The sequence below is a fragment of the Denticeps clupeoides genome, unplaced genomic scaffold, assembly GCF_900700375.1.
Source record: "Denticeps clupeoides unplaced genomic scaffold, fDenClu1.1, whole genome shotgun sequence".
NCBI classification, from domain to species: domain Eukaryota; kingdom Metazoa; phylum Chordata; class Actinopteri; order Clupeiformes; family Denticipitidae; genus Denticeps; species Denticeps clupeoides.
The window spans coordinates 90524-110176 of NW_021629731.1; the positions used below are offsets into that span (position 1 = coordinate 90524).

Consider the following 19653-nt stretch of genomic DNA (forward strand, 5'->3'; position numbering starts at 1 on the left):
CCCTCTATAATTTATTTTTTGTGTCTATTTTGGGTTCTTTTGTTACAATGGAACAATTTTACATATATTAGTTCCATAAAAACAGGCAAGAACAATTACCAGGTCTCAAAAAAGCCAACAAAAACGCCTGAAGTGCCAAGACAAGAGAGGCCTGCATTCTTGTATCAATGGTTTTATCTGGAAAAAGCATAAACCTTTGGGTTCCATAAACAGAAATCTAATTGTGTTCAAAAACATGATTTTTTTTTTTAATGGAGATCAAGGTAATCTCTAATGGCAAATAAAAAACACAAAAGCATCGCCTCCCCGTCGGGGAATCGAACCCCGGTCTCCCGCGTGACAGGCGGGGATACTCACCACTATACTAACGAGGAGCTGGCCCTGCTTCTTTGTTATCATAGGTCTTTAGAACTTCAAGCATGTTTGTTTCTTGCAACAGTGGTTTGTGACATTTAGATTGATTTCATAGTAGGTATGAGGTATGAGCCGAAATAGCTCAGTTGGGAGAGCGTTAGACTGAAGATCTAAAGGTCCCTGGTTCAATCCCGGGTTTCGGCAAAGCTGTTTGGACTGTGTAAATGCAATTTTTGGTTTGTTAACAAAGACCTATGCTTTATCTGGAAACTGACCTCCCCCTCACAGGCAAGAACAATTACCAGGTCTCAAAAAGGCCAACAAATGGCCTGAAGTGCCAAGACAAGAGAGGCCTGCATTCTTGTATCAATGGTTTTATCTGGAAAAAGCATAAACCTCAAAGGAGAAACTGATTGATCAGTTGCAACACTTCTGTGAGATAAACGTCCATTATAAAAGAAAGGATTCAAACCTCATACAGAGGCCTCTTTCCCCCTCAACTGCTCGGGGGGTTCTACTCTCACATTGTTCCTGCATTCAGCTTTTCTACTTCTACCAGGGTCTGGCCTCCCTCACTGGAGTTTGTTTCTTATTCTTTCTCTTTGTTTCCCTCTATAATTTATTTTTTGTGTCTATTTTGGGTTCTTTTGTTACAATGGAACAATTTTACATATATTAGTTCCATAAAAACAGGCAAGAACAATTACCAGGTCTCAAAAAAGCCAACAAAACGCCTGAAGTGCCAAGACAAGAGAGGCCTGCATTCTTGTATCAATGGTTTTATCTGGAAAAAGCATAAACCTTTGGGTTCCATAAACAGAAATCTAATTGTGTTCAAAAACATGATTTTTTTTTTTAATGGAGATCAAGGTAATCTCTAATGGCAAATAAAAAACACAAAAGCATCGCCTCCCCGTCGGGGAATCGAACCCCGGTCTCCCGCGTGACAGGCGGGGATACTCACCACTATACTAACGAGGAGCTGGCCCTGCTTCTTTGTTATCATAGGTCTTTAGAACTTCAAGCATGTTTGTTTCTTGCAACAGTGGTTTGTGACATTTAGATTGATTTCATAGTAGGTATGAGGTATGAGCCGAAATAGCTCAGTTGGGAGAGCGTTAGACTGAAGATCTAAAGGTCCCTGGTTCAATCCCGGGTTTCGGCAAAGCTGTTTGGACTGTGTAAATGTAATTTTTGGTTTGTTAACAAAGACCTATGCTTTATCTGGAAACTGACCTCCCCCTCACAGGCAAGAACAATTACCAGGTCTCAAAAAGGCCAACAAATGGCCTGAAGTGCCAAGACAAGAGAGGCCTGCATTCTTGTATCAATGGTTTTATCTGGAAAAAGCATAAACCTCAAAGGAGAAACTGATTGATCAGTTGCAACACTTCTGTGAGATAAACGTCCATTATAAAAGAAAGGATTCAAACCTCATACAGAGGCCTCTTTCCCCCTCAACTGCTCGGGGGGTTCTACTCTCACATTGTTCCTGCATTCAGCTTTTCTACTTCTACCAGGGTCTGGCCTCCCTCACTGGAGTTTGTTTCTTATTCTTTCTCTTTGTTTCCCTCTATAATTTATTTTTTGTGTCTATTTTGGGTTCTTTTGTTACAATGGAACAATTTTACATATATTAGTTCCATAAAAACAGGCAAGAACAATTACCAGGTCTCAAAAAAGCCAACAAAAACGCCTGAAGTGCCAAGACAAGAGAGGCCTGCATTCTTGTATCAATGGTTTTATCTGGAAAAAGCATAAACCTTTGGGTTCCATAAACAGAAATCTAATTGTGTTCAAAAACATGATTTTTTTTTTTAATGGAGATCAAGGTAATCTCTAATGGCAAATAAAAAACACAAAAGCATCGCCTCCCCGTCGGGGAATCGAACCCCGGTCTCCCGCGTGACAGGCGGGGATACTCACCACTATACTAACGAGGAGCTGGCCCTGCTTCTTTGTTATCATAGGTCTTTAGAACTTCAAGCATGTTTGTTTCTTGCAACAGTGGTTTGTGACATTTAGATTGATTTCATAGTAGGTATGAGGTATGAGCCGAAATAGCTCAGTTGGGAGAGCGTTAGACTGAAGATCTAAAGGTCCCTGGTTCAATCCCGGGTTTCGGCAAAGCTGTTTGGACTGTGTAAATGCAATTTTTGGTTTGTTAACAAAGACCTATGCTTTATCTGGAAACTGACCTCCCCCTCACAGGCAAGAACAATTACCAGGTCTCAAAAAGGCCAACAAATGGCCTGAAGTGCCAAGACAAGAGAGGCCTGCATTCTTGTATCAATGGTTTTATCTGGAAAAAGCATAAACCTCAAAGGAGAAACTGATTGATCAGTTGCAACACTTCTGTGAGATAAACGTCCATTATAAAAGAAAGGATTCAAACCTCATACAGAGGCCTCTTTCCCCCTCAACTGCTCGGGGGGTTCTACTCTCACATTGTTCCTGCATTCAGCTTTTCTACTTCTACCAGGGTCTGGCCTCCCTCACTGGAGTTTGTTTCTTATTCTTTCTCTTTGTTTCCCTCTATAATTTATTTTTTGTGTCTATTTTGGGTTCTTTTGTTACAATGGAACAATTTTACATATATTAGTTCCATAAAAACAGGCAAGAACAATTACCAGGTCTCAAAAAAGCCAACAAAAACGCCTGAAGTGCCAAGACAAGAGAGGCCTGCATTCTTGTATCAATGGTTTTATCTGGAAAAAGCATAAACCTTTGGGTTCCATAAACAGAAATCTAATTGTGTTCAAAAACATGATTTTTTTTTTTAATGGAGATCAAGGTAATCTCTAATGGCAAATAAAAAACACAAAAGCATCGCCTCCCCGTCGGGGAATCGAACCCCGGTCTCCCGCGTGACAGGCGGGGATACTCACCACTATACTAACGAGGAGCTGGCCCTGCTTCTTTGTTATCATAGGTCTTTAGAACTTCAAGCATGTTTGTTTCTTGCAACAGTGGTTTGTGACATTTAGATTGATTTCATAGTAGGTATGAGGTATGAGCCGAAATAGCTCAGTTGGGAGAGCGTTAGACTGAAGATCTAAAGGTCCCTGGTTCAATCCCGGGTTTCGGCAAAGCTGTTTGGACTGTGTAAATGCAATTTTTGGTTTGTTAACAAAGACCTATGCTTTATCTGGAAACTGACCTCCCCCTCACAGGCAAGAACAATTACCAGGTCTCAAAAAGGCCAACAAATGGCCTGAAGTGCCAAGACAAGAGAGGCCTGCATTCTTGTATCAATGGTTTTATCTGGAAAAAGCATAAACCTCAAAGGAGAAACTGATTGATCAGTTGCAACACTTCTGTGAGATAAACGTCCATTATAAAAGAAAGGATTCAAACCTCATACAGAGGCCTCTTTCCCCCTCAACTGCTCGGGGGGTTCTACTCTCACATTGTTCCTGCATTCAGCTTTTCTACTTCTACCAGGGTCTGGCCTCCCTCACTGGAGTTTGTTTCTTATTCTTTCTCTTTGTTTCCCTCTATAATTTATTTTTTGTGTCTATTTTGGGTTCTTTTGTTACAATGGAACAATTTTACATATATTAGTTCCATAAAAACAGGCAAGAACAATTACCAGGTCTCAAAAAAGCCAACAAAAACGCCTGAAGTGCCAAGACAAGAGAGGCCTGCATTCTTGTATCAATGGTTTTATCTGGAAAAAGCATAAACCTTTGGGTTCCATAAACAGAAATCTAATTGTGTTCAAAAACATGATTTTTTTTTTTAATGGAGATCAAGGTAATCTCTAATGGCAAATAAAAAACACAAAAGCATCGCCTCCCCGTCGGGGAATCGAACCCCGGTCTCCCGCGTGACAGGCGGGGATACTCACCACTATACTAACGAGGAGCTGGCCCTGCTTCTTTGTTATCATAGGTCTTTAGAACTTCAAGCATGTTTGTTTCTTGCAACAGTGGTTTGTGACATTTAGATTGATTTCATAGTAGGTATGAGGTATGAGCCGAAATAGCTCAGTTGGGAGAGCGTTAGACTGAAGATCTAAAGGTCCCTGGTTCAATCCCGGGTTTCGGCAAAGCTGTTTGGACTGTGTAAATGCAATTTTTGGTTTGTTAACAAAGACCTATGCTTTATCTGGAAACTGACCTCCCCCTCACAGGCAAGAACAATTACCAGGTCTCAAAAAGGCCAACAAATGGCCTGAAGTGCCAAGACAAGAGAGGCCTGCATTCTTGTATCAATGGTTTTATCTGGAAAAAGCATAAACCTCAAAGGAGAAACTGATTGATCAGTTGCAACACTTCTGTGAGATAAACGTCCATTATAAAAGAAAGGATTCAAACCTCATACAGAGGCCTCTTTCCCCCTCAACTGCTCGGGGGGTTCTACTCTCACATTGTTCCTGCATTCAGCTTTTCTACTTCTACCAGGGTCTGGCCTCCCTCACTGGAGTTTGTTTCTTATTCTTTCTCTTTGTTTCCCTCTATAATTTATTTTTTGTGTCTATTTTGGGTTCTTTTGTTACAATGGAACAATTTTACATATATTAGTTCCATAAAAACAGGCAAGAACAATTACCAGGTCTCAAAAAAGCCAACAAAACTGCCTGAAGTGCCAAGACAAGAGAGGCCTGCATTCTTGTATCAATGGTTTTATCTGGAAAAAGCATAAACCTTTGGGTTCCATAAACAGAAATCTAATTGTGTTCAAAAACATGATTTTTTTTTTTAATGGAGATCAAGGTAATCTCTAATGGCAAATAAAAAACACAAAGCATCGCCTCCCCGTCGGGGAATCGAACCCCGGTCTCCCGCGTGACAGGCGGGGATACTCACCACTATACTAACGAGGAGCTGGCCCTGCTTCTTTGTTATCATAGGTCTTTAGAACTTCAAGCATGTTTGTTTCTTGCAACAGTGGTTTGTGACATTTAGATTGATTTCATAGTAGGTATGAGGTATGAGCCGAAATAGCTCAGTTGGGAGAGCGTTAGACTGAAGATCTAAAGGTCCCTGGTTCAATCCCGGGTTTCGGCAAAGCTGTTTGGACTGTGTAAATGTAATTTTTGGTTTGTTAACAAAGACCTATGCTTTATCTGGAAACTGACCTCCCCCTCACAGGCAAGAACAATTACCAGGTCTCAAAAAGGCCAACAAATGGCCTGAAGTGCCAAGACAAGAGCGGCCTGCATTCTTGTATCAATGGTTTTATCTGGAAAAAGCATAAACCTCAAAGGAGAAACTGATTGATCAGTTGCAACACTTCTGTGAGATAAACGTCCATTATAAAAGAAAGGATTCAAACCTCATACAGAGGCCTCTTTCCCCCTCAACTGCTCGGGGGGTTCTACTCTCACATTGTTCCTGCATTCAGCTTTTCTACTTCTACCAGGGTCTGGCCTCCCTCACTGGAGTTTGTTTCTTATTCTTTCTCTTTGTTTCCCTCTATAATTTATTTTTTGTGTCTATTTTGGGTTCTTTTGTTACAATGGAACAATTTTACATATATTAGTTCCATAAAAACAGGCAAGAACAATTACCAGGTCTCAAAAGCCAACAAAAACGCCTGAAGTGCCAAGACAAGAGAGGCCTGCATTCTTGTATCAATGGTTTTATCTGGAAAAAGCATAAACCTTTGGGTTCCATAAACAGAAATCTAATTGTGTTCAAAAACATGATTTTTTTTTTTTAATGGAGATCAAGGTAATCTCTAATGGCAAATAAAAAACACAAAAGCATCGCCTCCCCGTCGGGGAATCGAACCCCGGTCTCCCGCGTGACAGGCGGGGATACTCACCACTATACTAACGAGGAGCTGGCCCTGCTTCTTTGTTATCATAGGTCTTTAGAACTTCAAGCATGTTTGTTTCTTGCAACAGTGGTTTGTGACATTTAGATTGATTTCATAGTAGGTATGAGGTATGAGCCGAAATAGCTCAGTTGGGAGAGCGTTAGACTGAAGATCTAAAGGTCCCTGGTTCAATCCCGGGTTTCGGCAAAGCTGTTTGGACTGTGTAAATGCAATTTTTGGTTTGTTAACAAAGACCTATGCTTTATCTGGAAACTGACCTCCCCCTCACAGGCAAGAACAATTACCAGGTCTCAAAAAGGCCAACAAATGGCCTGAAGTGCCAAGACAAGAGAGGCCTGCATTCTTGTATCAATGGTTTTATCTGGAAAAAGCATAAACCTCAAAGGAGAAACTGATTGATCAGTTGCAACACTTCTGTGAGATAAACGTCCATTATAAAAGAAAGGATTCAAACCTCATACAGAGGCCTCTTTCCCCCTCAACTGCTCGGGGGGTTCTACTCTCACATTGTTCCTGCATTCAGCTTTTCTACTTCTACCAGGGTCTGGCCTCCCTCACTGGAGTTTGTTTCTTATTCTTTCTCTTTGTTTCCCTCTATAATTTATTTTTTGTGTCTATTTTGGGTTCTTTTGTTACAATGGAACAATTTTACATATATTAGTTCCATAAAAACAGGCAAGAACAATTACCAGGTCTCAAAAAAGCCAACAAAAACGCCTGAAGTGCCAAGACAAGAGAGGCCTGCATTCTTGTATCAATGGTTTTATCTGGAAAAAGCATAAACCTTTGGGTTCCATAAACAGAAATCTAATTGTGTTCAAAAACATGATTTTTTTTTTTAATGGAGATCAAGGTAATCTCTAATGGCAAATAAAAAACACAAAAGCATCGCCTCCCCGTCGGGGAATCGAACCCCGGTCTCCCGCGTGACAGGCGGGGATACTCACCACTATACTAACGAGGAGCTGGCCCTGCTTCTTTGTTATCATAGGTCTTTAGAACTTCAAGCATGTTTGTTTCTTGCAACAGTGGTTTGTGACATTTAGATTGATTTCATAGTAGGTATGAGGTATGAGCCGAAATAGCTCAGTTGGGAGAGCGTTAGACTGAAGATCTAAAGGTCCCTGGTTCAATCCCGGGTTTCGGCAAAGCTGTTTGGACTGTGTAAATGCAATTTTTGGTTTGTTAACAAAGACCTATGCTTTATCTGGAAACTGACCTCCCCCTCACAGGCAAGAACAATTACCAGGTCTCAAAAAGGCCAACAAATGGCCTGAAGTGCCAAGACAAGAGAGGCCTGCATTCTTGTATCAATGGTTTTATCTGGAAAAAGCATAAACCTCAAAGGAGAAACTGATTGATCAGTTGCAACACTTCTGTGAGATAAACGTCCATTATAAAAGAAAGGATTCAAACCTCATACAGAGGCCTCTTTCCCCCTCAACTGCTCGGGGGGTTCTACTCTCACATTGTTCCTGCATTCAGCTTTTCTACTTCTACCAGGGTCTGGCCTCCCTCACTGGAGTTTGTTTCTTATTCTTTCTCTTTGTTTCCCTCTATAATTTATTTTTTGTGTCTATTTTGGGTTCTTTTGTTACAATGGAACAATTTTACATATATTAGTTCCATAAAAACAGGCAAGAACAATTACCAGGTCTCAAAAAAGCCAACAAAAACGCCTGAAGTGCCAAGACAAGAGAGGCCTGCATTCTTGTATCAATGGTTTTATCTGGAAAAAGCATAAACCTTTGGGTTCCATAAACAGAAATCTAATTGTGTTCAAAAACATGATTTTTTTTTTTAATGGAGATCAAGGTAATCTCTAATGGCAAATAAAAAACACAAAAGCATCGCCTCCCCGTCGGGGAATCGAACCCCGGTCTCCCGCGTGACAGGCGGGGATACTCACCACTATACTAACGAGGAGCTGGCCCTGCTTCTTTGTTATCATAGGTCTTTAGAACTTCAAGCATGTTTGTTTCTTGCAACAGTGGTTTGTGACATTTAGATTGATTTCATAGTAGGTATGAGGGTATGAGCCGAAATAGCTCAGTTGGGAGAGCGTTAGACTGAAGATCTAAAGGTCCCTGGTTCAATCCCGGGTTTCGGCAAAGCTGTTTGGACTGTGTAAATGCAATTTTTGGTTTGTTAACAAAGACCTATGCTTTATCTGGAAACTGACCTCCCCCTCACAGGCAAGAACAATTACCAGGTCTCAAAAAGGCCAACAAATGGCCTGAAGTGCCAAGACAAGAGAGGCCTGCATTCTTGTATCAATGGTTTTATCTGGAAAAAGCATAAACCTCAAAGGAGAAACTGATTGATCAGTTGCAACACTTCTGTGAGATAAACGTCCATTATAAAAGAAAGGATTCAAACCTCATACAGAGGCCTCTTTCCCCCTCAACTGCTCGGGGGGTTCTACTCTCACATTGTTCCTGCATTCAGCTTTTCTACTTCTACCAGGGTCTGGCCTCCCTCACTGGAGTTTGTTTCTTATTCTTTCTCTTTGTTTCCCTCTATAATTTATTTTTTGTGTCTATTTTGGGTTCTTTTGTTACAATGGAACAATTTTACATATATTAGTTCCATAAAAACAGGCAAGAACAATTACCAGGTCTCAAAAAAGCCAACAAAAACGCCTGAAGTGCCAAGACAAGAGAGGCCTGCATTCTTGTATCAATGGTTTTATCTGGAAAAAGCATAAACCTTTGGGTTCCATAAACAGAAATCTAATTGTGTTCAAAAACATGATTTTTTTTTTTTAATGGAGATCAAGGTAATCTCTAATGGCAAATAAAAAACACAAAAGCATCGCCTCCCCGTCGGGGAATCGAACCCCGGTCTCCCGCGTGACAGGCGGGGATACTCACCACTATACTAACGAGGAGCTGGCCCTGCTTCTTTGTTATCATAGGTCTTTAGAACTTCAAGCATGTTTGTTTCTTGCAACAGTGGTTTGTGACATTTAGATTGATTTCATAGTAGGTATGAGGTATGAGCCGAAATAGCTCAGTTGGGAGAGCGTTAGACTGAAGATCTAAAGGTCCCTGGTTCAATCCCGGGTTTCGGCAAAGCTGTTTGGACTGTGTAAATGCAATTTTTGGTTTGTTAACAAAGACCTATGCTTTATCTGGAAACTGACCTCCCCCTCACAGGCAAGAACAATTACCAGGTCTCAAAAAGGCCAACAAATGGCCTGAAGTGCCAAGACAAGAGAGGCCTGCATTCTTGTATCAATGGTTTTATCTGGAAAAAGCATAAACCTCAAAGGAGAAACTGATTGATCAGTTGCAACACTTCTGTGAGATAAACGTCCATTATAAAAGAAAGGATTCAAACCTCATACAGAGGCCTCTTTCCCCCTCAACTGCTCGGGGGGTTCTACTCTCACATTGTTCCTGCATTCAGCTTTTCTACTTCTACCAGGGTCTGGCCTCCCTCACTGGAGTTTGTTTCTTATTCTTTCTCTTTGTTTCCCTCTATAATTTATTTTTTGTGTCTATTTTGGGTTCTTTTGTTACAATGGAACAATTTTACATATATTAGTTCCATAAAAACAGGCAAGAACAATTACCAGGTCTCAAAAAAGCCAACAAAAACGCCTGAAGTGCCAAGACAAGAGAGGCCTGCATTCTTGTATCAATGGTTTTATCTGGAAAAAGCATAAACCTTTGGGTTCCATAAACAGAAATCTAATTGTGTTCAAAAACATGATTTTTTTTTTTAATGGAGATCAAGGTAATCTCTAATGGCAAATAAAAAACACAAAAGCATCGCCTCCCCGTCGGGGAATCGAACCCCGGTCTCCCGCGTGACAGGCGGGGATACTCACCACTATACTAACGAGGAGCTGGCCCTGCTTCTTTGTTATCATAGGTCTTTAGAACTTCAAGCATGTTTGTTTCTTGCAACAGTGGTTTGTGACATTTAGATTGATTTCATAGTAGGTATGAGGGTATGAGCCGAAATAGCTCAGTTGGGAGAGCGTTAGACTGAAGATCTAAAGGTCCCTGGTTCAATCCCGGGTTTCGGCAAAGCTGTTTGGACTGTGTAAATGCAATTTTTGGTTTGTTAACAAAGACCTATGCTTTATCTGGAAACTGACCTCCCCCTCACAGGCAAGAACAATTACCAGGTCTCAAAAAGGCCAACAAATGGCCTGAAGTGCCAAGACAAGAGAGGCCTGCATTCTTGTATCAATGGTTTTATCTGGAAAAAGCATAAACCTCAAAGGAGAAACTGATTGATCAGTTGCAACACTTCTGTGAGATAAACGTCCATTATAAAAGAAAGGATTCAAACCTCATACAGAGGCCTCTTTCCCCCTCAACTGCTCGGGGGGTTCTACTCTCACATTGTTCCTGCATTCAGCTTTTCTACTTCTACCAGGGTCTGGCCTCCCTCACTGGAGTTTGTTTCTTATTCTTTCTCTTTGTTTCCCTCTATAATTTATTTTTTGTGTCTATTTTGGGTTCTTTTGTTACAATGGAACAATTTTACATATATTAGTTCCATAAAAACAGGCAAGAACAATTACCAGGTCTCAAAAAAGCCAACAAAAACGCCTGAAGTGCCAAGACAAGAGAGGCCTGCATTCTTGTATCAATGGTTTTATCTGGAAAAAGCATAAACCTTTGGGTTCCATAAACAGAAATCTAATTGTGTTCAAAAACATGATTTTTTTTTTTAATGGAGATCAAGGTAATCTCTAATGGCAAATAAAAAACACAAAAGCATCGCCTCCCCGTCGGGGAATCGAACCCCGGTCTCCCGCGTGACAGGCGGGGATACTCACCACTATACTAACGAGGAGCTGGCCCTGCTTCTTTGTTATCATAGGTCTTTAGAACTTCAAGCATGTTTGTTTCTTGCAACAGTGGTTTGTGACATTTAGATTGATTTCATAGTAGGTATGAGGTATGAGCCGAAATAGCTCAGTTGGGAGAGCGTTAGACTGAAGATCTAAAGGTCCCTGGTTCAATCCCGGGTTTCGGCAAAGCTGTTTGGACTGTGTAAATGTAATTTTTGGTTTGTTAACAAAGACCTATGCTTTATCTGGAAACTGACCTCCCACTCACAGGCAAGAACAATTACCAGGTCTCAAAAAGGCCAACAAATGGCCTGAAGTGCCAAGACAAGAGCGGCCTGCATTCTTGTATCAATGGTTTTATCTGGAAAAAGCATAAACCTCAAAGGAGAAACTGATTGATCAGTTGCAACACTTCTGTGAGATAAACGTCCATTATAAAAGAAAGGATTCAAACCTCATACAGAGGCCTCTTTCCCCCTCAACTGCTCGGGGGGTTCTACTCTCACATTGTTCCTGCATTCAGCTTTTCTACTTCTACCAGGGTCTGGCCTCCCTCACTGGAGTTTGTTTCTTATTCTTTCTCTTTGTTTCCCTCTATAATTTATTTTTTGTGTCTATTTTGGGTTCTTTTGTTACAATGGAACAATTTTACATATATTAGTTCCATAAAAACAGGCAAGAACAATTACCAGGTCTCAAAAAAGCCAACAAAAACGCCTGAAGTGCCAAGACAAGAGAGGCCTGCATTCTTGTATCAATGGTTTTATCTGGAAAAAGCATAAACCTTTGGGTTCCATAAACAGAAATCTAATTGTGTTCAAAAACATGATTTTTTTTTTTAATGGAGATCAAGGTAATCTCTAATGGCAAATAAAAAACACAAAAGCATCGCCTCCCCGTCGGGGAATCGAACCCCGGTCTCCCGCGTGACAGGCGGGGATACTCACCACTATACTAACGAGGAGCTGGCCCTGCTTCTTTGTTATCATAGGTCTTTAGAACTTCAAGCATGTTTGTTTCTTGCAACAGTGGTTTGTGACATTTAGATTGATTTCATAGTAGGTATGAGGTATGAGCCGAAATAGCTCAGTTGGGAGAGCGTTAGACTGAAGATCTAAAGGTCCCTGGTTCAATCCCGGGTTTCGGCAAAGCTGTTTGGACTGTGTAAATGCAATTTTTGGTTTGTTAACAAAGACCTATGCTTTATCTGGAAACTGACCTCCCCCTCACAGGCAAGAACAATTACCAGGTCTCAAAAAGGCCAACAAATGGCCTGAAGTGCCAAGACAAGAGCGGCCTGCATTCTTGTATCAATGGTTTTATCTGGAAAAAGCATAAACCTCAAAGGAGAAACTGATTGATCAGTTGCAACACTTCTGTGAGATAAACGTCCATTATAAAAGAAAGGATTCAAACCTCATACAGAGGCCTCTTTCCCCCTCAACTGCTCGGGGGGTTCTACTCTCACATTGTTCCTGCATTCAGCTTTTCTACTTCTACCAGGGTCTGGCCTCCCTCACTGGAGTTTGTTTCTTATTCTTTCTCTTTGTTTCCCTCTATAATTTATTTTTTGTGTCTATTTTGGGTTCTTTTGTTACAATGGAACAATTTTACATATATTAGTTCCATAAAAACAGGCAAGAACAATTACCAGGTCTCAAAAAAGCCAACAAAAACGCCTGAAGTGCCAAGACAAGAGAGGCCTGCATTCTTGTATCAATGGTTTTATCTGGAAAAAGCATAAACCTTTGGGTTCCATAAACAGAAATCTAATTGTGTTCAAAAACATGATTTTTTTTTTTAATGGAGATCAAGGTAATCTCTAATGGCAAATAAAAAACACAAAAGCATCGCCTCCCCGTCGGGGAATCGAACCCCGGTCTCCCGCGTGACAGGCGGGGATACTCACCACTATACTAACGAGGAGCTGGCCCTGCTTCTTTGTTATCATAGGTCTTTAGAACTTCAAGCATGTTTGTTTCTTGCAACAGTGGTTTGTGACATTTAGATTGATTTCATAGTAGGTATGAGGTATGAGCCGAAATAGCTCAGTTGGGAGAGCGTTAGACTGAAGATCTAAAGGTCCCTGGTTCAATCCCGGGTTTCGGCAAAGCTGTTTGGACTGTGTAAATGCAATTTTTGGTTTGTTAACAAAGACCTATGCTTTATCTGGAAACTGACCTCCCCCTCACAGGCAAGAACAATTACCAGGTCTCAAAAAGGCCAACAAATGGCCTGAAGTGCCAAGACAAGAGCGGCCTGCATTCTTGTATCAATGGTTTTATCTGGAAAAAGCATAAACCTCAAAGGAGAAACTGATTGATCAGTTGCAACACTTCTGTGAGATAAACGTCCATTATAAAAGAAAGGATTCAAACCTCATACAGAGGCCTCTTTCCCCCTCAACTGCTCGGGGGGTTCTACTCTCACATTGTTCCTGCATTCAGCTTTTCTACTTCTACCAGGGTCTGGCCTCCCTCACTGGAGTTTGTTTCTTATTCTTTCTCTTTGTTTCCCTCTATAATTTATTTTTTGTGTCTATTTTGGGTTCTTTTGTTACAATGGAACAATTTTACATATATTAGTTCCATAAAAACAGGCAAGAACAATTACCAGGTCTCAAAAAAGCCAACAAATCGCCTGAAGTGCCAAGACAAGAGAGGCCTGCATTCTTGTATCAATGGTTTTATCTGGAAAAAGCATAAACCTTTGGGTTCCATAAACAGAAATCTAATTGTGTTCAAAACATGATTTTTTTTTTTAATGGAGATCAAGGTAATCTCTAATGGCAAATAAAAAACACAAAAGCATCGCCTCCCCGTCGGGGAATCGAACCCCGGTCTCCCGCGTGACAGGCGGGGATACTCACCACTATACTAACGATGAGCTGGCCCTGCTTCTTTGTTATCATAGGTCTTTAGAACTTCAAGCATGTTTGTTTCTTGCAACAGTGGTTTATGACATTTAGATTGATTTCATAGTAGGTATGAGGTATGAGCCGAAATAGCTCAGTTGGGAGAGCGTTAGACTGAAGATCTAAAGGTCCCTGGTTCAATCCCGGGTTTCGGCAAAGCTGTTTGGACTGTGTAAATGCAATTTTTGGTTTGTTAACAAAGACCTATGCTTTATCTGGAAACTGACCTCCCCCTCACAGGCAAGAACAATTACCAGGTCTCAAAAAGGCCAACAAATGGCCTGAAGTGCCAAGACAAGAGAGGCCTGCATTCTTGTATCAATGGTTTTATCTGGAAAAAGCATAAACCTCAAAGGAGAAACTGATTGATCAGTTGCAACACTTCTGTGAGATAAACGTCCATTATAAAAGAAAGGATTCAAACCTCATACAGAGGCCTCTTTCCCCCTCAACTGCTCGGGGGGTTCTACTCTCACATTGTTCCTGCATTCAGCTTTTCTACTTCTACCAGGGTCTGGCCTCCCTCACTGGAGTTTGTTTCTTATTCTTTCTCTTTGTTTCCCTCTATAATTTATTTTTTGTGTCTATTTTGGGTTCTTTTGTTACAATGGAACAATTTTACATATATTAGTTCCATAAAAACAGGCAAGAACAATTACCAGGTCTCAAAAAAGCCAACAAAAACGCCTGAAGTGCCAAGACAAGAGAGGCCTGCATTCTTGTATCAATGGTTTTATCTGGAAAAAGCATAAACCTTTGGGTTCCATAAACAGAAATCTAATTGTGTTCAAAAACATGATTTTTTTTTTTAATGGAGATCAAGGTAATCTCTAATGGCAAATAAAAAACACAAGAGCATCGCCTCCCCGTCAGGGAATCGAACCCCGGTCTCCCGCGTGACAGGCGGGGATACTCACCACTATACTAACGAGGAGCTGGCCCTGCTTCTTTGTTATCATAGGTCTTTAGAACTTCAAGCATGTTTGTTTCTTGCAACAGTGGTTTGTGACATTTAGATTGATTTCATAGTAGGTATGAGGTATGAGCCGAAATAGCTCAGTTGGGAGAGCGTTAGACTGAAGATCTAAAGGTCCCTGGTTCAATCCCGGGTTTCGGCAAAGCTGTTGGACTGTGTAAATGCAATTTTTGGTTTGTTAACAAAGACCTATGCTTTATCTGGAAACTGACCTCCCCCTCACAGGCAAGAACAATTACCAGGTCTCAAAAAGGCCAACAAATGGCCTGAAGTGCCAAGACAAGAGAGGCCTGCATTCTTGTATCAATGGTTTTATCTGGAAAAAGCATAAACCTCAAAGGAGAAACTGATTGATCAGTTGCAACACTTCTGTGAGATAAACGTCCATTATAAAAGAAAGGATTCAAACCTCATACAGAGGCCTCTTTCCCCCTCAACTGCTCGGGGGGTTCTACTCTCACATTGTTCCTGCATTCAGCTTTTCTACTTCTACCAGGGTCTGGCCTCCCTCACTGGAGTTTGTTTCTTATTCTTTCTCTTTGTTTCCCTCTATAATTTATTTTTTGTGTCTATTTTGGGTTCTTTTGTTACAATGGAACAATTTTACATATATTAGTTCCATAAAAACAGGCAAGAACAATTACCAGGTCTCAAAAAAGCCAACAAAAACGCCTGAAGTGCCAAGACAAGAGAGGCCTGCATTCTTGTATCAATGGTTTTATCTGGAAAAAGCATAAACCTTTGGGTTCCATAAACAGAAATCTAATTGTGTTCAAAAACATGATTTTTTTTTTTAATGGAGATCAAGGTAATCTCTAATGGCAAATAAAAAACACAAGAGCATCGCCTCCCCGTCGGGGAATCGAACCCCGGTCTCCCGCGTGACAGGCGGGGATACTCACCACTATACTAACGAGGAGCTGGCCCTGCTTCTTTGTTATCATAGGTCTTTAGAACTTCAAGCATGTTTGTTTCTTGCAACAGTGGTTTGTGACATTTAGATTGATTTCATAGTAGGTATGAGGTATGAGCCGAAATAGCTCAGTTGGGAGAGCGTTAGACTGAAGATCTAAAGGTCCCTGGTTCAATCCCGGGTTTCGGCAAAGCTGTTTGGACTGTGTAAATGCAATTTTTGGTTTGTTAACAAAGACCTATGCTTTATCTGGAAACTGACCTCCCCCTCACAGGCAAGAACAATTACCAGGTCTCAAAAAGGCCAACAAATGGCCTGAAGTGCCAAGACAAGAGAGGCCTGCATTCTTGTATCAATGGTTTTATCTGGAAAAAGCATAAACCTCAAAGGAGAAACTGATTGATCAGTTGCAACACTTCTGTGAGATAAACGTCCATTATAAAAGAAAGGATTCAAACCTCATACAGAGGCCTCTTTCCCCCTCAACTGCTCGGGGGGTTCTACTCTCACATTGTTCCTGCATTCAGCTTTTCTACTTCTACCAGGGTCTGGCCTCCCTCACTGGAGTTTGTTTCTTATTCTTTCTCTTTGTTTCCCTCTATAATTTATTTTTTGTGTCTATTTTGGGTTCTTTTGTTACAATGGAACAATTTTACATATATTAGTTCCATAAAAACAGGCAAGAACAATTACCAGGTCTCAAAAAAGCCAACAAAAACGCCTGAAGTGCCAAGACAAGAGAGGCCTGCATTCTTGTATCAATGGTTTTATCTGGAAAAAGCATAAACCTTTGGGTTCCATAAACAGAAATCTAATTGTGTTCAAAAACATGATTTTTTTTTTTAATGGAGATCAAGGTAATCTCTAATGGCAAATAAAAAACACAAAAGCATCGCCTCCCTGTCGGGGAATCGAACCCCGGTCTCCCGCGTGACAGGCGGGGATACTCACCACTATACTAACGAGGAGCTGGCCCTGCTTCTTTGTTATCATAGGTCTTTAGAACTTCAAGCATGTTTGTTTCTTGCAACAGTGGTTTGTGACATTTAGATTGATTTCATAGTAGGTATGAGGTATGAGCCGAAATAGCTCAGTTGGGAGAGCGTTAGACTGAAGATCTAAAGGTCCCTGGTTAAATCCAGGGTTTCGGCAAAGCTGTTTGGACTGTGTAAATGCAATTTTTGGTTTGTTAACAAAGACCTATGCTTTATCTGGAAACTGACCTCCCCCTCACAGGCAAGAACAATTACCAGGTCTCAAAAAGCCAACAAATGGCCTGAAGTGCCAAGACAAGAGAGGCCTGCATTCTTGTATCATGGGTTTTATCTGGAAAAAGCATAAACCTCAAAGGAGAAACTGATTGATCAGTTGCAACACTTCTGTGAGATAAACGTCCATTATAAAAGAAAGGATTCAAACCTCATTCAGAGGCCTCTTTCCCCCTCAACTGCTCGGGGGGTTCTACTCTCACATTGTTCCTGCATTCAGCTTTTCTACTTCTACCAGGGTCTGGCCTCCCTCACTGGAGTTTGTTTCTTATTCTTTCTCTTTGTTTCCCTCTATAATTTATTTTTTGTGTCTATTTTGGGTTCTTTTGTTATAATGGAACCATTTTACATATATTAGTTCCATAAAAAGAATTCTTATTGTGTTTATGAACTAGAACCTGTTCAATCATTTAAAATCTATTGTGCCATGACTGTTAATGTCCATCTAACATCAGATAAGTTCAAAAAACAAGTTCAAACCTCATTCAGAGGGCTCCGTCCGGGTACTACTCTCACATTGTTCATTCATTTGTCTTTTCTTATTGTTCCAGGCTCTGTCCTTCCTCACTGGAGTTTGATTCTTATTGTTTCTCTTTGTTTCCCTCTAGAATGTCTGTTTCTTGCAACAGTGGTTTGTGACATTTAGATTGATTTCATAGTCAATTGAGATGTGAACTAAAGTCAATTGTGCCTTACTAAATTATATTTCTTCACTGAATTATTAAGCCAAATCCTCATTTAATAAGCAATCCACTTATTTAGCACACAATATCAGATAATATCTTCTGTTTAGGCATGAGCAAAAACCCAACTGTGGAAGGCAGGCCCTTGTACATGAATAAACACCTAGTGCCAAGTGAAAGGGCTACAAGGTATGAGCCGAAATAGCTCAGTTGGGAGAGCGTTAGACTGAAGATCTAAAGGTCCCTGGTTCAATCCCGGGTTTCGGCAAAGCTCTTTGGACTGTGTACATGCAATTTTTGGTTTGTTAAAGACCTACGCTTTATCTGGAAATTGACCTCCTCCTCACAGGCAAGAACAATTACCAGGTCTCAAAAAAGCCAACAAATGGCCTGAAGTGCCAAGACAAGAGAGGCCTGCATTCTTGTATCAATGGTTTTATCTGGAAAAAGCATAAACCTTTGGGTTCCATAAACAGAAATCTAATTGTGTTCAAAAACATGATTTTTTTTTTAATGGAGATCAAGGTAATCTCTAATGGCAAATAAAAAACACAAGAGCATCGCCTCCCCGTCGGGGAATCGAACCCCGGTCTCCCGCTGTGACAGGCGGGGGATACTCACCACTATACTAACGAGGAGCTGGCCCTGCTTCTTTGTTATCATAGGTCTTTAGAACTTCAAGCATGTTTGTTCTTGCAACAGTGGTTTGTGACATTTAGATTGATTTCATAGTAGGTATGAGGTATGAGCCGAAATAGCTCAGTTGGGAGAGCGTTAGACTGAAGCTGTTTGGACTGTGTAAATGCAATTTTTGGTTTGTTAACAAAGACCTATGCTTTATCTGGAAACTGACCTCCCCCTCACAGGCAAGAACAATTACCAGGTCTCAAAAAGGCCAACAAATGGCCTGAAGTGCCAAGGCAAGAGAGGCCTGCATTCTTGTATCAATGGTTTTATCTGGAAAAAGCATAAACCTCAAAGGAGAAACTGATTGATCAGTTGCAACACTTCTGTGAGATAAACGTCCATTATAAAAGAAAGGATTCAAACCTCATACAGAGGCCTCTTTCCCCCTCAACTGCTCGGGGGGTTCTACTCTCACATTGTTCCTGCATTCAGCTTTTCTACTTCTACCAGGGTCTGGCCTCCCTCACTGGAGTTTGTTTCTTATTCTTTCTCTTTGTTTCCCTCTATAATTTATTTTTTGTGTCTATTTTGGGTTCTTTGTTACAATGGAACAATTTTACATATATTAGTTCCATAAAAACAGGCAAGAACAATTACCAGGTCTCAAAAAAGCCAACAAAAACGCCTGAAGTGCCAAGACAAGAGAGGCCTGCATTCTTGTATCAATGGTTTTATCTGGAAAAAGCATAAACCTTTGGGTTCCATAAACAGAAATCTAATTGTGTTCAAAAACATGATTTTTTTTTTTAATGGAGATCAAGGTAATCTCTAATGGCAAATAAAAAACACAAAAGCATCGCCTCCCCGTCGGGGAATCGAACCCCGGTCTCCCGCGTGACAGGCGGGGATACTCACCACTATACTAACGAGGAGCTGGCCCTGCTTCTTTGTTATCATAGGTCTTTAGAACTTCAAGCATGTTTGTTTCTTGCAACAGTGGTTTGTGACATTTAGATTGATTTCATAGTAGGTATGAGGTATGAGCCGAAATAGCTCAGTTGGGAGAGCGTTAGACTGAAGATCTAAAGGTCCCTGGTTCAATCCCGGGTTTCGGCAAAGCTGTTTGGACTGTGTAAATGCAATTTTTGGTTTGTTAACAAAGACCTATGCTTTATCTGGAAACTGACCTCCCCCTCACAGGCAAGAACAATTACCAGGTCTCAAAAAGGCCAACAAATGGCCTGAAGTGCCAAGACAAGAGCGGCCTGCATTCTTGTATCAATGGTTTTATCTGGAAAAAGCATAAACCTCAAAGGAG

General features: G+C 40.8%; 35 non-coding genes across 35 annotated transcripts; 19 read left to right on the plus strand and 16 right to left on the minus strand.

Annotated features, from left to right (window-relative positions):
• Positions 1–302: 302 nt before the first annotated feature.
• Positions 303–374, minus strand: trnad-guc (transfer RNA aspartic acid (anticodon GUC)). The gene has a single exon. It is a non-coding gene; the product is annotated as a tRNA-Asp (tRNA).
• Positions 375–485: 111 nt separating this feature from the next.
• On the plus strand, positions 486–558 carry trnaf-gaa (transfer RNA phenylalanine (anticodon GAA)). The gene has a single exon. It is a non-coding gene; the product is annotated as a tRNA-Phe (tRNA).
• Positions 559–1263: 705 nt separating this feature from the next.
• On the minus strand, positions 1264–1335 carry trnad-guc (transfer RNA aspartic acid (anticodon GUC)). The gene has a single exon. It is a non-coding gene; the product is annotated as a tRNA-Asp (tRNA).
• Positions 1336–1446: 111 nt separating this feature from the next.
• trnaf-gaa (transfer RNA phenylalanine (anticodon GAA)) lies at positions 1447–1519 on the plus strand. Its single transcript has one exon. It is a non-coding gene; the product is annotated as a tRNA-Phe (tRNA).
• A 706-nt stretch (positions 1520–2225) lies between these two features.
• trnad-guc (transfer RNA aspartic acid (anticodon GUC)) lies at positions 2226–2297 on the minus strand. The gene has a single exon. It is a non-coding gene; the product is annotated as a tRNA-Asp (tRNA).
• A 111-nt stretch (positions 2298–2408) lies between these two features.
• Positions 2409–2481, plus strand: trnaf-gaa (transfer RNA phenylalanine (anticodon GAA)). The gene has a single exon. It is a non-coding gene; the product is annotated as a tRNA-Phe (tRNA).
• Positions 2482–3187: 706 nt separating this feature from the next.
• Positions 3188–3259, minus strand: trnad-guc (transfer RNA aspartic acid (anticodon GUC)). Its single transcript has one exon. It is a non-coding gene; the product is annotated as a tRNA-Asp (tRNA).
• A 111-nt stretch (positions 3260–3370) lies between these two features.
• On the plus strand, positions 3371–3443 carry trnaf-gaa (transfer RNA phenylalanine (anticodon GAA)). Its single transcript has one exon. It is a non-coding gene; the product is annotated as a tRNA-Phe (tRNA).
• Positions 3444–4149: 706 nt separating this feature from the next.
• trnad-guc (transfer RNA aspartic acid (anticodon GUC)) lies at positions 4150–4221 on the minus strand. The gene has a single exon. It is a non-coding gene; the product is annotated as a tRNA-Asp (tRNA).
• A 111-nt stretch (positions 4222–4332) lies between these two features.
• trnaf-gaa (transfer RNA phenylalanine (anticodon GAA)) lies at positions 4333–4405 on the plus strand. Its single transcript has one exon. It is a non-coding gene; the product is annotated as a tRNA-Phe (tRNA).
• Positions 4406–5110: 705 nt separating this feature from the next.
• On the minus strand, positions 5111–5182 carry trnad-guc (transfer RNA aspartic acid (anticodon GUC)). Its single transcript has one exon. It is a non-coding gene; the product is annotated as a tRNA-Asp (tRNA).
• Positions 5183–5293: 111 nt separating this feature from the next.
• trnaf-gaa (transfer RNA phenylalanine (anticodon GAA)) lies at positions 5294–5366 on the plus strand. Its single transcript has one exon. It is a non-coding gene; the product is annotated as a tRNA-Phe (tRNA).
• Positions 5367–6071: 705 nt separating this feature from the next.
• Positions 6072–6143, minus strand: trnad-guc (transfer RNA aspartic acid (anticodon GUC)). The gene has a single exon. It is a non-coding gene; the product is annotated as a tRNA-Asp (tRNA).
• A 111-nt stretch (positions 6144–6254) lies between these two features.
• trnaf-gaa (transfer RNA phenylalanine (anticodon GAA)) lies at positions 6255–6327 on the plus strand. Its single transcript has one exon. It is a non-coding gene; the product is annotated as a tRNA-Phe (tRNA).
• Positions 6328–7033: 706 nt separating this feature from the next.
• trnad-guc (transfer RNA aspartic acid (anticodon GUC)) lies at positions 7034–7105 on the minus strand. Its single transcript has one exon. It is a non-coding gene; the product is annotated as a tRNA-Asp (tRNA).
• Positions 7106–7216: 111 nt separating this feature from the next.
• On the plus strand, positions 7217–7289 carry trnaf-gaa (transfer RNA phenylalanine (anticodon GAA)). Its single transcript has one exon. It is a non-coding gene; the product is annotated as a tRNA-Phe (tRNA).
• Positions 7290–7995: 706 nt separating this feature from the next.
• trnad-guc (transfer RNA aspartic acid (anticodon GUC)) lies at positions 7996–8067 on the minus strand. Its single transcript has one exon. It is a non-coding gene; the product is annotated as a tRNA-Asp (tRNA).
• Positions 8068–8179: 112 nt separating this feature from the next.
• trnaf-gaa (transfer RNA phenylalanine (anticodon GAA)) lies at positions 8180–8252 on the plus strand. Its single transcript has one exon. It is a non-coding gene; the product is annotated as a tRNA-Phe (tRNA).
• Positions 8253–8959: 707 nt separating this feature from the next.
• trnad-guc (transfer RNA aspartic acid (anticodon GUC)) lies at positions 8960–9031 on the minus strand. The gene has a single exon. It is a non-coding gene; the product is annotated as a tRNA-Asp (tRNA).
• Positions 9032–9142: 111 nt separating this feature from the next.
• trnaf-gaa (transfer RNA phenylalanine (anticodon GAA)) lies at positions 9143–9215 on the plus strand. Its single transcript has one exon. It is a non-coding gene; the product is annotated as a tRNA-Phe (tRNA).
• Positions 9216–9921: 706 nt separating this feature from the next.
• trnad-guc (transfer RNA aspartic acid (anticodon GUC)) lies at positions 9922–9993 on the minus strand. The gene has a single exon. It is a non-coding gene; the product is annotated as a tRNA-Asp (tRNA).
• Positions 9994–10105: 112 nt separating this feature from the next.
• On the plus strand, positions 10106–10178 carry trnaf-gaa (transfer RNA phenylalanine (anticodon GAA)). The gene has a single exon. It is a non-coding gene; the product is annotated as a tRNA-Phe (tRNA).
• Positions 10179–10884: 706 nt separating this feature from the next.
• trnad-guc (transfer RNA aspartic acid (anticodon GUC)) lies at positions 10885–10956 on the minus strand. Its single transcript has one exon. It is a non-coding gene; the product is annotated as a tRNA-Asp (tRNA).
• Positions 10957–11067: 111 nt separating this feature from the next.
• On the plus strand, positions 11068–11140 carry trnaf-gaa (transfer RNA phenylalanine (anticodon GAA)). Its single transcript has one exon. It is a non-coding gene; the product is annotated as a tRNA-Phe (tRNA).
• A 706-nt stretch (positions 11141–11846) lies between these two features.
• trnad-guc (transfer RNA aspartic acid (anticodon GUC)) lies at positions 11847–11918 on the minus strand. Its single transcript has one exon. It is a non-coding gene; the product is annotated as a tRNA-Asp (tRNA).
• A 111-nt stretch (positions 11919–12029) lies between these two features.
• On the plus strand, positions 12030–12102 carry trnaf-gaa (transfer RNA phenylalanine (anticodon GAA)). Its single transcript has one exon. It is a non-coding gene; the product is annotated as a tRNA-Phe (tRNA).
• Positions 12103–12808: 706 nt separating this feature from the next.
• On the minus strand, positions 12809–12880 carry trnad-guc (transfer RNA aspartic acid (anticodon GUC)). Its single transcript has one exon. It is a non-coding gene; the product is annotated as a tRNA-Asp (tRNA).
• Positions 12881–12991: 111 nt separating this feature from the next.
• On the plus strand, positions 12992–13064 carry trnaf-gaa (transfer RNA phenylalanine (anticodon GAA)). The gene has a single exon. It is a non-coding gene; the product is annotated as a tRNA-Phe (tRNA).
• Positions 13065–13951: 887 nt separating this feature from the next.
• Positions 13952–14024, plus strand: trnaf-gaa (transfer RNA phenylalanine (anticodon GAA)). The gene has a single exon. It is a non-coding gene; the product is annotated as a tRNA-Phe (tRNA).
• An 889-nt stretch (positions 14025–14913) lies between these two features.
• On the plus strand, positions 14914–14986 carry trnaf-gaa (transfer RNA phenylalanine (anticodon GAA)). Its single transcript has one exon. It is a non-coding gene; the product is annotated as a tRNA-Phe (tRNA).
• Positions 14987–15691: 705 nt separating this feature from the next.
• trnad-guc (transfer RNA aspartic acid (anticodon GUC)) lies at positions 15692–15763 on the minus strand. Its single transcript has one exon. It is a non-coding gene; the product is annotated as a tRNA-Asp (tRNA).
• A 111-nt stretch (positions 15764–15874) lies between these two features.
• On the plus strand, positions 15875–15947 carry trnaf-gaa (transfer RNA phenylalanine (anticodon GAA)). The gene has a single exon. It is a non-coding gene; the product is annotated as a tRNA-Phe (tRNA).
• Positions 15948–17903: 1956 nt separating this feature from the next.
• trnaf-gaa (transfer RNA phenylalanine (anticodon GAA)) lies at positions 17904–17976 on the plus strand. The gene has a single exon. It is a non-coding gene; the product is annotated as a tRNA-Phe (tRNA).
• Positions 17977–19195: 1219 nt separating this feature from the next.
• trnad-guc (transfer RNA aspartic acid (anticodon GUC)) lies at positions 19196–19267 on the minus strand. Its single transcript has one exon. It is a non-coding gene; the product is annotated as a tRNA-Asp (tRNA).
• Positions 19268–19378: 111 nt separating this feature from the next.
• trnaf-gaa (transfer RNA phenylalanine (anticodon GAA)) lies at positions 19379–19451 on the plus strand. The gene has a single exon. It is a non-coding gene; the product is annotated as a tRNA-Phe (tRNA).
• The last annotated feature ends 202 nt before the right edge of the window (positions 19452–19653 follow it).